The sequence below is a fragment of the Cebidichthys violaceus genome, unplaced genomic scaffold, assembly GCF_023349555.1.
Source record: "Cebidichthys violaceus isolate CVI_PGR_0920_01 unplaced genomic scaffold, fCebVio1.0.p SCAF_12, whole genome shotgun sequence".
Taxonomy (NCBI): Eukaryota; Metazoa; Chordata; class Actinopteri; order Perciformes; family Stichaeidae; genus Cebidichthys; species Cebidichthys violaceus.
Genome location: NW_027176285.1, coordinates 11,073,010 through 11,081,933, shown reverse-complemented (window position 1 = coordinate 11,081,933; position 8,924 = coordinate 11,073,010). Strand labels below are relative to the sequence as shown.

Genomic DNA, 8,924 nt, shown 5'->3' with positions numbered 1-8,924 from the left:
TGTAATGTAATGTAACAACAACAACAACAACAACAACAACAACAGCCACAACCACAGCAGCAGCAACAACCACAACAACAACCATAACCGCAACCACAACAGCAACAACAACAACCACAGCAGCAGCAGCAGCAGCAGCAGCAGCAGCAGCCACTAACAGGAGTAAAAGCTGCTCCCTTGACTCTCTGTGAGCAGCAGAGTCTGCAGAAGGCCAAGTTGTGGTTTCATAAAAAGAGAGGAAGCTCTGAAGGGAAAGTGGATCTGTGAACCACCAGAGACCACAAAGACCCACAAGAGACCCACAAGAGACCCACAAAAGACCCACCAGAGACCCACACACAGGAGCAGCTTGTTGTCAGCCGGTTTAGAGGTGATACCTTCAAGACAGATTGTTTAGTATCAAGAGAAACAGTCGCTGGCGTTAAATATGTTTAAAAAGATAAACATGCAAAAAATTAAAACAAAATCTATGAAATAGTGCAGAAGTTAAAATATATAAATATAAATCCTTTGGATTTTGCACATTATTGATAATCTTTAATAGTTTATATTTTGTTCTATTTGCACTCTTTGTTCTGCAACATCCTGCAGAACACTTTCCTTCAGTTTAGTAAACTCTGGACACAAACTACTTCTGACCTGTGTTTACGTTGTGCATGAATTCATTCTACTTCACTGTTGTTTTAATCAGATGGAGTTTAAGTAGGTTTTTTTGCATTATTTTCCTTAAATAAACTGGATTTACTAAACATGTATTAAATGAATGTTAACGCAGCGTTATGTAATCGTTAAACATCGGTTTTCCTCGGTGCCGTTGGGTGAAGAAGACGAGTGGTGTCCTCACAGCTGTGACAGTAAAGCTCCAGCTCCGAGCCTCTCATTAGCTGCCCTAAAGTAGAGGCCGGTGACAGTAATGAAGCGTCCCGACACTTCCACATGTTCCTCACCTTTAACTACATCCCAACACCACCTGCTGCAGCACCAAAGAGAGTGTCCACGCTGAAAAGTGTCACCTATTACATTTAAACACACCGCTCTGCTCTCGCTTCTGGGTTCTTTAAACAATGCTGATGACTTTTACTGAGAACACGTTTTTACGTCACAAAAGACGGAAAGAACAAAGTATTTGTACACCAACAACCAGCATTAAAACTAACTTATGTACTAATCACATACTAACGAAAACTTAAACACAATTATTATTTCTACTGGATGGATATTATCTTAAATGTATACAAATATTCATCACAATATTCCAGAGCCTAATGTACATGTTGTACTTTTTACTTCACTACATCTCAGAGGTAGAGAGGCCGCGGACCTCTCGCTCTTTCGTTGTTGTTTGAGCAACGAAGTCACGCTAAGAAAAATCAGCTGGATCCGGCTTACAATGAAAAAGTATTTATAATTCACAAATGCTAAAAGACAATCACAAACTGAATTACACTGTCGACAGTAAGGAATCTCGAAACCGAGTTCAAAGACTCTTCCCCCCACCGGCCTACAAACGCCAGTTTACAGTAAAGAGGATCACCAAGAACTGAACAACATCTCTCCGAACAATGTTTTTATACCCAAAAGTCAGTAGTTTACTTTCAAAAGTCCATTATCAGCTTTGTGATTGGCTGGAATCTGATTGTCTCCTCCTGTCCTCGGACAATGCTCTCCATTGGTCTAAGTGATCCGCATAATGTCTGAATAGTGTCCTCTGGTCCGACCTGTCCTCCTCCTCATAAAACTGCATGTACCCGACCCCCATGTTTTCTTAGGGCTGTCTTCATCTACATCTCTGTTTGATCAATACATCTCCTTCCCCCACTGTTAACACCCCACATTCCTGAAGTCAGCTCACCAAACTCATCTCATTATCATACAGTTGTTTTCGGATCTGAAAAGCCTGTCTCAAAGGTCTCTCTCTTTCCCTCAAAACATTCAGTAACTGTATTTTATAGTTTGATACATAGAATGATTATACTTTTATGATTTAACGCTTTTCCAAACAAACATGTTATAACATTATATCCACCACTAGGAGTGATTATTAAACACACTAACATTGCTTTTTAACATTAAATTCTTCACAAGGTACATATTGTACTTTTTACTGTACTACACCTCAGAGGTACATGTACTTTCTACTGTACTATATTTGTCTGACAGCTTTAGTTTGACAGAAAGAACAAAGTATTTGTACACCAACACGCTTAGAGAGAAAACATCATTAAAACTAAATGTACCAATCAGATAAAACTGAAGACTTAAACACAATTATTATTATTATTATTATTATTATTATTATTATTATATTAACTTGATGGACAGATTTTATCTTAAATGTCAGACAATATTGAAAAGTATACATCACAATATTCCAGAGCACAATGTGATGATTTTATCCAAACCAACAGTTTTATTTATTCATATTAAAATGAAACAATAAGTCAATTAACAGAAAAATACTACTATTACTATTTATATTTGATAAATCACACGAGTCCTTCCAGCTTGTTACTCATAAAGATCTGATGCTTCATTTAGTCATAAGTGATAATACATGTAATATATGGTGACATCACTGTGATGAACATTTTCACTATTTTCAGGCTGTTTTAGAGATCAAAGGATTCATGAAGATGATAATGTAAAGATCGATAAAGATTCTGATGGACAACCAGAGGAAGAAGTACTCAGTAGTACTGAAGTAAAAGTATTACAACCAGGTTGTAGAAATACTCTGTAAGTAAAAGTCCTGCATTCAAAATATTACTGAGGTAAAACTACAAAAGTATTTGTACATTTTCCTGATACATACTTTTACTTCAGTTAGGTTATAAATGCAGGACTTTCACAGTGTGGTATTAGTACTTGTACTGGAGTACTTTCACAGTGTGTTATTAGTACTTGTACTTGTAGTGGAGTACTTTCACAGTGTGGTATTAGTACTTCTCATGGAGTACTTCCACTGTGTGGTATTAGTACTTGTACTTGTAGTGGAGTACTTTCACAGTGTGGTGTTAGTACTTGTACTTGTAGTGGAGTACTTTCACAGTGTGGTATTAGTATTTGTACTTGTAGTGGAGTACTTTCACAGTGTGGTATTAGTACTTGTAGTGGAGTACTTCCACAGTGTGGTATTAGTACTTGTAGTGGAGTACTTTCACAGTGTAGTATTAGTACTTATACTGCAGTAAAGGGTCTGAATACCTCTGGAAACGTCTCTCTCCTCCAGTAGCTCAGCTGCTAACTGTTTGTAAACACAGAGGCGGAAGCTCCGACACGTTTTAAAACCAGCGAAGAAGAAGAAGAAGAAGAAGAAGAAGAAGAAGAAGAAGAAGAAGAAGAAGAAGAAGGAGAAGAAGAAGAAGAAGAAGAAGAAGAAGACACCCTCAGCTGCACGTACAACAACATGAGCGTGTTCGTGTTCATCTCACCTGAAGCTTCACCTGCTGACGGTTAGTTTTCAGGAGGAAATCTTTTGTGTTGAACAACAAGCAGCTGTACCGGCGACGCTAGCTCTACGTCATCATCAAGCGACAGAGCCGATTAAATCCTGAGGGAAAGGGGGCGGGAACCAAAACAAAGGGGTTTTACTTTAATAACAGTAGTATTACTACAGTATATAAATACTACATGACAAGTAAAAGTCCTGCATTCAAACAGACAAAAGTATTCGCATTAAGTACAGTATTAAGTAGTCATTATGGAAAATGGTTCATATCAGAATAATATATATTTATTATGATACTATAATTATTGATGCATTAATTAGTTTTTTTATCATCTTAGTTTTTGTGTCCATGGCAGAAATAAGAGAAATAAAAACACATTTCTTATTATTGATATTTATCATGATTAGTAGTAGTATTTTATTTGTTTATTATTATTATTAGTAGTAGTAGTAGTAGTAGTAGTAGTAGTAGTAGTAGTAGTAGCAGTATTTTATGTGTTTATTATTATTATTATCAGTAGTAGTAATAATAGTAGTAGTAGTAGTAGTAGTAGTAGTGGTAGTCGTAGTAGTATTTTATTTGTTTATTAGTAGTAGTAGTAGTAGTAGTAGTAGTAGTAGCAGTATTTTATTTGTTTATTATTATTATTAGTAGTAGTAATAGTAGTAGTAGTAGTAGTAGTAGCAGTATTGTATTTGTTTATTATTATTATTATTATTATTAGTAGTAGTAGTATTTTATTTGTTTATTATTAGTAGTAGTAGTAGAAGTAGTAGTAGTAGTATTTTATTTGTTTATTATAAGTATTATTAGTAGTATTATTAGTAATAGTATACATTTTTTTTGCACTAACTTGACATCATGATGAACACAAAACTCAAATGAGAGCTCTGAATATGAGATTATAGCTTTATTTTTATTTTCCCTGAGACAGATTTTGAGCAATTGACCATCTTCAAATGACTGCTCATGATGAAACGTATGAAGATATATTAGTATGGTTTGTGACGTTTTATTAATGTGTTCATCACTTTAATGTTGCAGCTGGTTTAGTGACTTTATTTACTGCTGAGTACTTTAATCTATGATTAAACATCATCATGTATTAGTTGATTTAAATGTATTAATAATCAAAATCTGCAGGGTAAAAAAATACATAGATTGCAGTAAAAAAGTAGTGCATAAAGTAGCAATCAATGGAAATATAATATAAATAAAGTACAAGTACCTTAAACGCATATACAGTGGGTCAATAAGTTACATCATTTATAATTTATATATAATATATGAAGATAAAGTACATATTATGAGGTGATGATGCAATGTAACAATAATAATGTAGTAAGCATTGAGTGTATCTGGATACTTCCTCTTAAATTCTAAAGTCTCAGACGTCCTGGACGTATCTGCATGTTGAGGAGAGCAGAGAGCACGAAGACGAGTTCAAACATCACAAGCTCTTCTCCTCTCAGAGAGGCTAAAGAAACAAGCTGTGAGCCTCACGTGGAGGAAATGAAGAGATTACTGAGAGACACAAACTCTCCGAGAAGAATCGCTTTAAGAGACTGCTCTTTTCTAAAGACACACATCAGCTGTTTCTCTACAGGGATGTGTGTGTGTGTGTGTGTGTGTGTGTGTGTGTGTGTGTGTGTGTGTGTGTGTGTGTGTGTGTGTGTCTTCAAAACCACCGATGGAAACTAACAAAGTACAAACCTTCAGTACTTAAGTACAAATTCTAGGAACTTCACTTGAGTCTTGTCTTTTCATGCTACTTTCTACTTCTACTCCGCTTCATTTATCTGAAACATGTAGTTACGTTTCACAGTTTTACACACAAACCATGTTACAAGTTAAATATAATATGTTGAAATATGAGGTTGTGTTATTCATTAAACTTCATGAAAGTTTATATAATAACAGCTTAAACTAATTTAATCACAGAGAATTAATGTGAAACTATTTTTATGGTTTTATTTTCCTTTAAAAAAATGTGCTGGTTCCAGATGTAATAATATTAATAATGATAATGTAGCTGTTCTAATGTTAATATGTTAGTAATAATGTTAAAGTTTTGACTAAACAAACATTACTAAGGGCTCTGAGGTAATTGTATATAATCTAATGACAGAATAGGTAATAGTACAGTATAGATATATATATATATATATATATATATATATATATATATTTTTTTTTTTATATATATATATATATATATATACACAGTATATATATATATATCGGTCTGATGGAGCTCTGTGCTTCTTACTTGGTTGCATTTATTCCCCTGAAGTGGTGGAAGCTACTGGGACAACTGGTTTCCTTTTAAAAAACTGAGTAATGAACTTGTGCTTTGTTTGTTGTGTTTGTTTAAATGTTTGACTTGATCCCAGTAGTAATTCCTTCCTGTTTATCTTTTTGTATTTCTCATCATGCAGCTCTTTAATTTCTAACAGGATGTCCATCAGAGACCGTGTCCTAGTTTTTATGTTCTCGTGTTGATTTAAGGCTCAGATGAATAATAAATCATTTAATTCGTAGTCGTCGTGACGTCTCTCGTTGTCGACGTTTTGAAGCCTCTAGTTTGGCGATTTTGCCATCGCCATGTTGTTTCTTTTAACAACCAGTGAACAGGAAGTGACCATATATAGACTGAGGAGGAGTGACGTATACGTCTCTGGTACCTGTCAATCACTGTGTAGCCCCGCCCCTAAAGTATCCCCTGCTTTATGGTCTGTTTGACTCTAAATGGATCATAATTTACTAAATGAACATCATGCTGTATTGAAGAAGACTTGAAACTAGAGATTGAGACCATAAACTCATGTTTACAATGTTTACTGAGGCAATAAATCAAGAGAGAAGTAGAGTCATTTTAGACTAGACTTCTATACAACCAGAGGAGTCGCCCCCTGATGGACACTAGAGAGAATGCAGCTTTAACACATGAAGCTTTGTCTTCATGTGAACCGGAGGTTGTCTCCTGCATGGAACATGAGGAACCTGTTTATTTATATCCTTATATACGTGAACAGTATCCAGGTTTCTGAAACCAGGATATGACGTTTACATGCGCAACATATAATCGTGATACTAGTGCGCATGTAAACACACTGATTTTTTACCTTTATGCTAAAGGTGGACATCGCAAATCACTTTTTTCAAAAACTAAGCAGTCACATGAACAGCAGACAGACTCAGTTAGAGACCAGCTGGTTAACATAGTGGAGTATTTAGCAGCTAAAGAGGTGGTGGAGACCAAAAACAGCAAAAAGAGAGAATATTGTACTCAACGACGCCTAATGAATCATCATGTTGCTCGGTCACTGCAGGAAACAAGCAACTGTTTGCTAAAAAGTTCAACATTTACATTTAATACGGTGAAAATATATAAATGTTGTTTTTATGACTCGTTCTGTTGCCCTCTAGTGGCCAAAAAACATCTTTAACACTTTTGTGCACATTGAATCTGCATGATAGTTTCATTCATGGTTACTGGTGTAAATAAATCACTGTTTTCGTACGAAGCATCCAAACAGCGTCTGTGTTTAATTAGAGGTTTACTGATACAGTCGGTTCTGGACTGGACCTCCTCCGTCCTGCCCACCGGCCGTCTTCATCCAGTCTCAATCAGTTAACCGAGCTGGTTTCCAGACGTCTATGTAAACACATCTGCTCTCCTGTTTTTTAGGATTGTTTTCATTAGTTTGGTCGATGTTAACGCTGTCCAACGAGGAGATCCACATCTTTACATGGTGTGTGAAACAAAGCTCTCTCCTTGTGCTGTCCAGTTGGAATTGTGGTCAAACACACTCTGTGGCAACTTTGTGATTTTCTGGAAAAGTTCTTTATCTTGGCCGAGAGGTAACTCCTGACGCATTTCTCCTTCACGATGTCTTTGGACTCCTCCGGCCAATTCAAAAAGCGCTGAATGACGACCAGCTAGATGGCCAACCGGCTTCTGAATGCACCAAATGGAGACCATCCCTAAAACAGTATCAGACGCCTTTGGATGTGGGTTTGTTTTGTGAGTCAGCAGAAAGTTCAGAATAAAGACTTTATTCAGAGAGTTGGAGGCTGGTCGATCCTCACAGACCTCTGAAGGCCTGGCGATTAAAAAAAAAGGTCAACAAAACTGGTGCTCTCTCCAGGACCTGGGTCATTTATTTACACTGGCACATGAGAAAGTGATTCTGGACTCTGGTGGGTCTTCAGATCTGATCTGAATAGTTAGAGTAACTGAAGTCTCTAACATGGAAATGAATATAAAGCCTTATGAGAAAGTAACTCTGACTCTATTGAGGACCCATCCAGTCTTCAGAACTAGCTGGGACCCGTCAGATAAACAGAAACATGCTTGGTGGCTCCTGGCGTCACCTGAGGGCCCCAAGCAGCTTAATAAGCTCCAATAGAGTCCTAACAGATCCACACGGGGCCTTCAGGTTCTCTGTCATTACCGCTTCACTTTCATCTCCTCTGTGCTGCTCGGGGATCCTGAACCTCAAAGCCTCCAGCGGATACGAACACAGTGAATGTGGACCTCCAGTAATGACTTCCAGCTCCATCTTTGGGTAACAAGCATTTCCTGTCTGCCCGAGGACCAGATCACTGTGGTCCTGACTCTGTCACTGTGAAGTCCTTCTCATGGATTCATCTGTCTGTTACAGTCAGAAGGCAAACCTGCAGTTCTTCAAACCGTCATGTGTTAGAGCTGCATTCTCTCTAGTGTCCATCAGGGGGCGACTCCTCTGGTTGTATAGAAGTCTATGAGAAAATGACTCTACTTCTCTCTTGATTTATTACCTCAGTGAACATTGTAAACATGAGTTTATGGTCTCAATCTCTAGTTTCAAGTCTTCTTCAATACGGCATGATGTTCATTTAGTAAATTATGGTCCATTTAGAGTCAAACAGACCATAAAGCAGGGTATGATTTAGGGGCGGGGCTACACAGAGATGTATACGGCGTCTCTATGTCACTCCTCCTCAGTCCAGATATGGTCACTTCCTGTTCACTGGTTGTGAAAAAAAATAAAATGGCAACAGCCGTAATCTAAGATATATAGGTGTCTGTTATGATCATGTTTTTAGTAGCTTTAAGATCTGGATTTACCAACATTTAGGATTTGGTGTCGACATGAATTTATGTAAAAAATGACAACAATCAGTGGATTTTCTTGCATGGTAAAAAAAAATATCAATATTTCAGAGATTAAAGTCGTAAATTTAGGAGAAAAAAACTTTTATTCTCTGAGATTATAAACTGCCAGAATTTTTTATTTATTTTAATCTATAACAGCCTTAATACACATTCCTCAAAAACAGCTGATCTCTGTAGTTTTTATCAAACAAGGGAAAGAAAGAAATAGAGTATTTGTTGGGGACTATTTTCAGCGGCGGATGAATCCACATTAGGTGCTCCAGTGAGTATTTGTATGTGGGAATGAGTCAGAATAAACTACAGTGAAGGAGGTC

The 8,924-nt window shown here is 36.8% G+C and overlaps 1 protein-coding gene across 1 annotated transcript in view; it reads right to left on the bottom strand.

Annotated features, from left to right (window-relative positions):
• xrcc4 (X-ray repair complementing defective repair in Chinese hamster cells 4) overlaps window positions 1–3,514 on the bottom strand; it is a 21,827-nt gene extending 18,313 nt beyond the window's left edge. Inside the window, exon 1 of the mRNA XM_068706339.1 lies at window positions 3,432–3,514. The gene's annotated coding sequence lies outside the window, so the exon portion shown is untranslated. The remainder of the gene's footprint in view (window positions 1–3,431) is intronic.
• Between the last annotated feature and the right edge of the window lie 5,410 nt (window positions 3,515–8,924).